The 8,074-nt window shown below is 33.2% G+C and overlaps 1 pseudogene; it reads left to right on the forward strand.

The window, feature by feature from the left end:
- Positions 1-2,933: 2,933 nt before the first annotated feature.
- LOC116639061 lies at positions 2,934-4,401 on the forward strand (annotated as a pseudogene).
- Positions 4,402-8,074: the final 3,673 nt, after the last annotated feature.

Consider the following 8,074-nt stretch of genomic DNA (forward strand, 5'->3'; position numbering starts at 1 on the left):
TATTTAGACAATTTGAGCATCTACTTGGATTTTTTTGATATGTGTCTATTAGTTTTTGAGCACGTCCTTGATTTCTGACACACAAAATTATTGGAGGCTTAGTTGGAATTTTTTATTCTCCAGACCCAAAATCACTTTTTTATTAAAGAAGCTTGCAGACAGTTTATGAAAACTTGACTGGGGTCTTAGTCAGGCTCACTGTTCGAGTGGTGTCGTTGCTTCTAGGCCTTGTTGGTGGTCTGTGTTTTCTACCCATTTGTCTTTTTATCTGTGAGTTTAACCAATACTTCTAATTCTAACTCTTCTACCACCAAAACTGAGTCTTCTTCTTCTTCTTTTTTTTTTTTTTTTTTAAGATTTTATTTATTTGACAGAGAGAGAGACAGCGAGAGAGGGAACACAAGCAGGGGGAGTGGGAGAGGGAGAAGCAGGCCTCCCGCCGAGCAGGGAGCCCGATGCGGGGCTCGATCCCAGGACCCTGGGATCATGACCTGAGCCGAAGGCAGACGCTTAACAACTGAGCCACCCAGGCGCCCCGAAACTGAGTCTTCTTCTTTATCCTGATTGGTATCTATAGCTCCTTCTCCCCATAGAGTATCTGAGTGCCCAACTATATCAAGGTATTTTATTTCCTTTTGCAATGTATACAAAATAGAATTGGAATTGCTTCACCAATATCACCACTAATAACATACCTTCTAAGTTCTATATTTAACTATACACCATAGAGGAAATTGTCCTTCAAACTACATCCCATAGAGGAAATACAATCAAAGTACGGTATTCAAAATTACTTGAAATAATTAATTCTCTGTGTGTATGCAAATGTATACATTCTGTTTATATTATCAACTTGATGTAATTATGGTTTTCTACTTGTATTTAATTTTAGTTTTCCCCTCTTGTTTGATATAATTTAGATTTAATTGCATTGTTTAACTTTGGGAATAATTAACAGAATTCAAATATCAAAGTCTCATTCCATTTTCAATCCCTACTATCCCATTGCTGTTATCGATAAATGATTTAATTTAATTAGCTTTGTGTTTATGATGTGCATTTCTTCTCTTTTTTCAAAAATAAGATCACAAATACATATTCATGTCTTATTTTTTTATTTCCTTACAACAAATAACAGTATTTTATATGTATAAATATATAGTATATATAGTATATTTGTATATAGTGTATATATATATATATTTGTATATAGTATATAGTATATTTTTATCATGTTTTATAATATTATGTATTACATATGTTATATTTTGTATTATTATGTTATAGTATATATCTATAATATAGAATATATTATATATAACACATTACATATATTACATAACACATTATATATATTACATACTACACAAATAACTATATAATTACATTGTATATATATACAACCTATTTAATTGCACATTGCTTTTTTTATATAAAGGTAACAATTTGTCCTAAAAATATGAATAGCTTTTTGTATGTTAATCATACATCAACAAAGTGATTTAAACAGTATTTACATATTTGTGAGTTTGGTTCTTTTTCTATTATATTCTTTGCAAATATATGTTCCAGTTTGTATTTATTTTTTCTTAAATAATATTTTACTTTTTTTTCCATAAAATTGTTTTATGTAGCTCAGTGTATTGATCTTTTATTACTTTTTTTTTTTGTATTTATAGATTAAAAAGTCTTCTCTCATATCAGATTCAAAGGAAACCTACACAGTTTCTTCTATTGCTGGTATAATTTCACTTTTTTACACTTAGGTAGCATTCATTTGATGTTTATTCTAGCATAATGTATTTTATGTCTTCAATTTTATCAATTTTTCTTTTGCAAAATGACGATCCAGGTTTGCCAACACTGTTTCATAAAAAGTCCACCTTTTCTTCAACTGTGTGATATGCCACCTTAATTTCATATGAAAAATTTCCCCTGTGCTTGGGAGTATATATGGACTGGCTACTGTTTCTCAGGTTAGCAGTCATTAGAATGGTTTATGATATGTTTTCTAATCTGACAAATCTAAGGTAATTTTATCAACTCTGGTTTCAGATTTTTCTATTATTTCATATTAATGTTTCCATATAAGCTTTATAATCAACTCAACTGGTATATATATATATATATATATATATATATATATATAAGCATCTGCCTTCAGCTCAGGTCATGATCCTGGGGTCCTGGGATCGAGCCCCTCTTTCGGCTGTTCCCCCTTCTTGTGCTCTCTGGCTCTCTCTCTGTCAAATAAATAAATAAAACCTTTAAAAAATAGATAAATAAAATAAAAATTTTATGTATTTTCTAATTTCAATTGATACTTGCTTATGAGACAATAACATTTCTCTCTCAAATTCTTGTTCATTTTAACAGAATATGGACAATGGCCTTGAGCGGAAATAAAGATCTGACTAGTCTTCTGAAAGATGGATTTATAATGTATTTTTTTACTGTATAACTCTAAGCACACTTTAAGCAAATCAAGCATTTTGTATGCAATCAATCCCCTAGATTGTAAAGACTTGATATTTGGTAATTGAAATATTTATGCCTTAATAAAATACTCGCACAGAGCCCAAAAGTGTTTGGGCTGCTGCTTTGTTTCAGAAATGGTTTTAAAATGATTTTAAAGCAAATCCTCTGTGAACTGAAAAAGAAAAAGTTCAAAATAATTAGAAGCCATTTAGTTTTAGAATAACTTCTCAAAGAACTGTGAATTAAAATTAACCCCTAGGTGCTTTAAAGTCTCTCATTAGTTGAACTGTTCATAATCAATAATTAATGAATGGTTCTAAAATGCTTACATTTTTGGAAAGAAAAAATACATAATGGTTCACAGATAAGTGTCATTTGACAAAAATTTTGCAAAAATAACCGACATTTTTATTAATGAGACTAAAATATGGGAGCACAATGTTGCAAAGGAGGCAATGTCCATGGGGGTCTGGAGGCTTCGGCTCTGGTAGGCAGCCCCTGGTGGTAGTGTGCGATGGCTGGCTGGAGAGTTATAGCAACATGGCCAACTTCTCAGCTGTCACTGACAGAACTGATAGAAATGCAGAATGATCTCCTTAGTAAAGAGAAAAATAGGCAGTTATCATTAACTCCGCCAACTGAGGAGATTGAAGTTAAACACTGAGAAAACTGAAGCTGGCACTGTCTTTGTGATGAACAAAAACATTTCAACTCCTTACATTTTGTCCTGCATTTAAGTGGGTGGTATTGCAGGAAGTCCATTCCAGCTCTTGTTGACAGACAGCCTTGTGACATGTATAACTCTTTGACCAAGGTCTGTGAAGTTAAATTTCTTACTTTCAAAGAGCATGATCCAGGGGAAGTGAATAAGGTTTATGAGCATTTTTATGCCATGGTGATGGCCTGTGTGACAGGGCATTTGAAGGTGAATATGTGCTCAATTTGTTCAGAGCTCCGGAAGTGCCTGTAATCTCTGGAGACTTCTGCTACGATGTAGTTTTGTTTTATTTTATTTGTAATATTTTATTTATTTACTTGACATTGAGGGAGAGAGAGAGAGAGAGAGAGCACAAGCAGGGAGAGCGGCAGGCAGAGGGAGAAGCAGACTCTCCGCTGAGCAAGGAGCCCGATGTGGGACTCGATCCCAGGCCTGAGATCATGGCCTGAGCCAAAGACAGATGCTTAACCAACTGAGCCACCCAGGCACCCCTATGATGTAGTTTTAGAAAAGGAACTTGGTGAGTGGATGCCAACAAAAGAGAACTTACATTCCTTCACAAAAGATATTTGTGCTTTAATTTATAAAGATCTCCCATCTGAAATTCTGGAAGCTGAAGCAAAAGTGGCACTGGGTATGTTTCAACACAGGGGTGCTTGGGTGGCTCAGTTGGTTAAGTGTCCAACTTTTGGTTTCAGCTCAGGTCATGATCTCGGGGTTATGAGATGGAGCCCTGTATCGGGCTCTGTGCTCAGCAGGGAGTCTGCTTGAGATTCTCTCTCTCCCTCTCCCTCTGCCCCTCCCCCAGCGCGCTCTCTCTCTCTCTCTCTCTCTCTCTCTAAAATAAATAAATAAAATCTTAAAAAAAAAAAGATATATTTCAACACAAGTACAAAATAGATTTTGTAGAAGAGAAGTTATCTCAGACCCCTGAAAGGATAGTCCAACTACACAGATTTGATGACTTAACTGATGTGAGTAAGGGTCCTATTATTCCAAGAACAAATATTTGTTTCTAGTTTGAAGAGCCAGCAGGTCACAATCTTCAAGCCACCCAGTCAAGTCTTGTAGGAAGATTCCAGGGCTTCTTTTTACCTGTACCTGTCAAGGCACATTTTATGATACAGGATAAGCTATTGAAAAGCTCTTGGAAAATGGTAATTAGAGATCAAATTAAACCTTCAGAGGGAAGTGCATCTATCTAGTAACTTTCTAAAATTAAATAGAAATAGTAGATTAAAATAAAGTTTTCTATGAATCAAAACAAAACAAAACAAACATGGGAGCATAGCCTTCTTGGCAGGCCGGGATTTACAGCGGTTCTGCAATGCTCGCCTCATTAGCTCTGACACCTTCCTCCATTTTTTGTTTTCCTTTTGCTCTCATCAGGAGTACCTTTCATCACCTCTCCGTTTCCACCTTCTCACTTTTTCAGAGAAATATTCCTGTAGTTTAGGTCTTTGTAGATATGTTCTCTGGTTTCATTTAAAAACAGTGATTCCCAGTTAATTTACATTATTTATGTTGTCTATTTAAGCACAAATAAATCTAAGTTGTCTCCTCAAAGAAAGTAAGAAATGTATATATCATGAATTCCATGACTTACTATGGTATTTTTGTCTTTTTGTTTCCATATAAAATTAATTCAGGGGAATGAACGGTATAGAGCAATAGCTTCAATGACCCACTCAAAATCTAGCCCAACTTCAGACATATAAGTAATAAAGCTCAAGAGATCCAAAATGAATTTTAATCTATTTGACTTGTGTTTAATTGGGCAAGTAGATAATTTCTTTGCACATTTTCAAAAATGAGATATTTAAAGAATGAATGATAATAATTTTGGGAAGTTTATTAATTATGTGAAAAATTAACTCATATTCTTATCTGCTACTGGTATTTATGACTTACTTTTTTCTTGTTTATTTGAGTACACTTTTAATTCAAGTCATATCTGTCAGAAAGAAAAATCATGTATAATAACAGTATTTATTTTATTATGTACAATATTTCTACATTTATTTTATCTAATAAAGACAACTTTGAGAAACTTACAGCTGAAAAGACATTTGAAGTAAATAATAAGCTTTACTTTTGAGCAATGTAGTAGATATGATTTTTACATAAATATCCAGTAGACATGAAGATATTAGCCCATAAAGATATGTTGACATCATCCTGGGAAGTGGTCAAGTATTCTAGATTCAGAAAACCTTAGAATAATCTGGCCATGACTGATTCTATCAAAGACCAAAAAATGCAAAACAAAACATTTATTGGTTGGATGATATAATACATTCTATTGTTCTGGTTGTTACTGCCAAGTTAGTCTTGGCTTAATTAGACTGGTTCTAAAATTTGAAACAAATAAACATCAATAATAGAGTTAGAATCACGCTTCTTAAGAACAATGCTTTTGGCCTAGAAGGTTCACTTCTTATCCATCATTGTCCCCTATCTTTGTCCTAAAGCTTAATTACATACACACACACACACACACACACATACATCTACATACACTGATATTGTACAAATATATACAGGTATGGGAAAATTCTCTTAGGTTTGTCACAATAATCATTGTTATATTTTTATTTTATTTTTTAACAGTATCTGAAACTCAAAAACAATAAATTGTTCTCTGTTTTATTAAAAATACTACATTACAAAGTTTGGTTTATTTGTTAAAAATAAATATGAAACACAATGATTTAGAATATTCTTTTCATAAATATGTCCATTCATTACATTTATTAGAAGTCACATAGGAATTTTTTAGTGTTAAAATTCTTCCAAGGATAATATCAAAAGTCAGTTTAGGCAGTTTTATTTCCTTTAGCCTCCTGTTTGAAATTTAGAGACTCTCTTTTGAACCCTAGATCATTTTCCTCACAAATGCACCTGTAAGATCCTTATAATTACTACATAGAGACAATTCAAGATCATTTGAATAGATGTATCATAACAATAATTCTAAATATTTTAATGTTAAGAGAGAGTAGTTCATATAAGGCAGCCCTAGATAGAAACGATTTATTTTTTTAAATCACCTTATCTGAATAGTTAATTGCTATTTTATACTTTTGACTTTGTCATGGATATTTTTAATGTAACTATCAATTTTTCATATCGTACTTTTATTTTCTTATTCATAGGGCAATAGGCCTACTCTGAACAGTTGTGGGACCTGGGATAAGAAAACAAATGAAGGTTCTCTTATAGGTACAAATATTTTAAAATATAAGTGAAGATAACAAAGTTAAGTAAAACATGTTCCATATGCTAAGCTTGACAATTAACCGGCCTAAACACAGAACTGAAAAATGTGGTATAAAACTATATTTTACATTCTGGTTCATTTCCATGCCTTAAGCATAGAGCCCTAGTTAAGGGCCTCCATTCACTGAAGCTAAAGGCAGTCCGCAAGTTTGGGATTGTTACTCGATTTGTAACTTTTTACTACATTCTTTAGCATTTTCTGCACTTACTGCATTCCCAACTAATCGACTCAGACAAAATGACTCCAAAATATACTCTGTGTATGTCAAATAGAACATGAAAAATAAACACTTTATGTTTTAGAAAGAATTATAGCAGAATAGCTGATGACTCAAGGTTGCAAAGGACTCCTTGAGAAAAAACAATAAAACACAACTGTAGTGGACAGATTATAATACTGATAGGCTTCAAAGGATTTAAAGAAAATCTTTGCATGAAAAGACACCAAAAACCAAGGTTAAAAAAAAGCATATGAAGAAAATATAACCAATGCATATACGTGATTTTCAGGGTGATATTTATTCTCTATTTCTTATATTTGTATAGGGTTTAAGAAATTTCCAACATTCTCCCGAGGAACAAAGTAGTTGGTGGGGGCATTGGGCTCAACTCCATATATGATAAGGAGAATTGGGCATTTATAGCCAAGAAGCAGGGTGGAAAATTACTAAGAAGAAACATCCAAAGAAGGGGGAGATTCTGGCTAAACTCACTGAACGGGCTTCTTGCTGAAGGCAGGCCAAAGTAAAGACATCACCTGGGGAATGGTGGAAATTGAGGAACTGCATTAAATATCAAGGATTCTGACTAAACGGACATATCAGGATCTTGATAAAACTGGATAATGCAGTGATGACCATGGAAGTCCAAAAATCAGGGCCTAGCTGAGAAGAGTTCAGGGAGGCTGAGGAGAGTTTAGTCAGGGAGGGAACCTTTGTCATAACTTCTCCCAAAACCCATTGCCAGCTTTATGTTTCTCATACCCCTTATCATCTTCTAATATAGTATGCAGTTGATTTATTCTTTTTGTTACATTTCCCATGCTAAAATGCAAACTCCAAGAGAACATGGATTTTTGTATATAATTTGTTCTTTGCAATTGACCCATCAACTAGAATACTGACTGCGCTGAGTAGGGGCTCAAGTAAGCATTTGTTGATTTATTATCTATTGCATAATTTTTATTGGGTCTTTGAAATAAAATAATTCATGAAAATTATTTCTAATAATAGCTGGAATAAAACGTTTAGTAAATAAAAATGGTAATTATTTTGTCTGTTTTATTTTAAGACGTTAAATCTAGAATGGGTTAATATAATGCTGTAGAAAGTGAAAATGGCCACTTAGCTGACAATCCTGAATAAAAGGTGTAATTAGCACACTGCTTTGCCTCTTAGATACAATTGATTTTACTGCTGCTAGAAATAGTAAATGGAAGAATTCAACAATTTTATTCTTGTGGATGTTTCTCCTCTCTTCCACTTGAAGCACCTGATGTGCTGCTGATAAACAGGCATGAAATTTGACAAATACTCTCTAATTTATTCCTGGTTTTCAAGTGTGCAAAACATAGGCAAAAAAATCAGAAAGCCAGAAAAC

This window comes from Phoca vitulina, unplaced genomic scaffold (assembly GCF_004348235.1).
Source record: "Phoca vitulina isolate PV1807 unplaced genomic scaffold, GSC_HSeal_1.0 scaffold17, whole genome shotgun sequence".
In the NCBI taxonomy this organism is placed as follows: domain Eukaryota; kingdom Metazoa; phylum Chordata; class Mammalia; order Carnivora; family Phocidae; genus Phoca; species Phoca vitulina.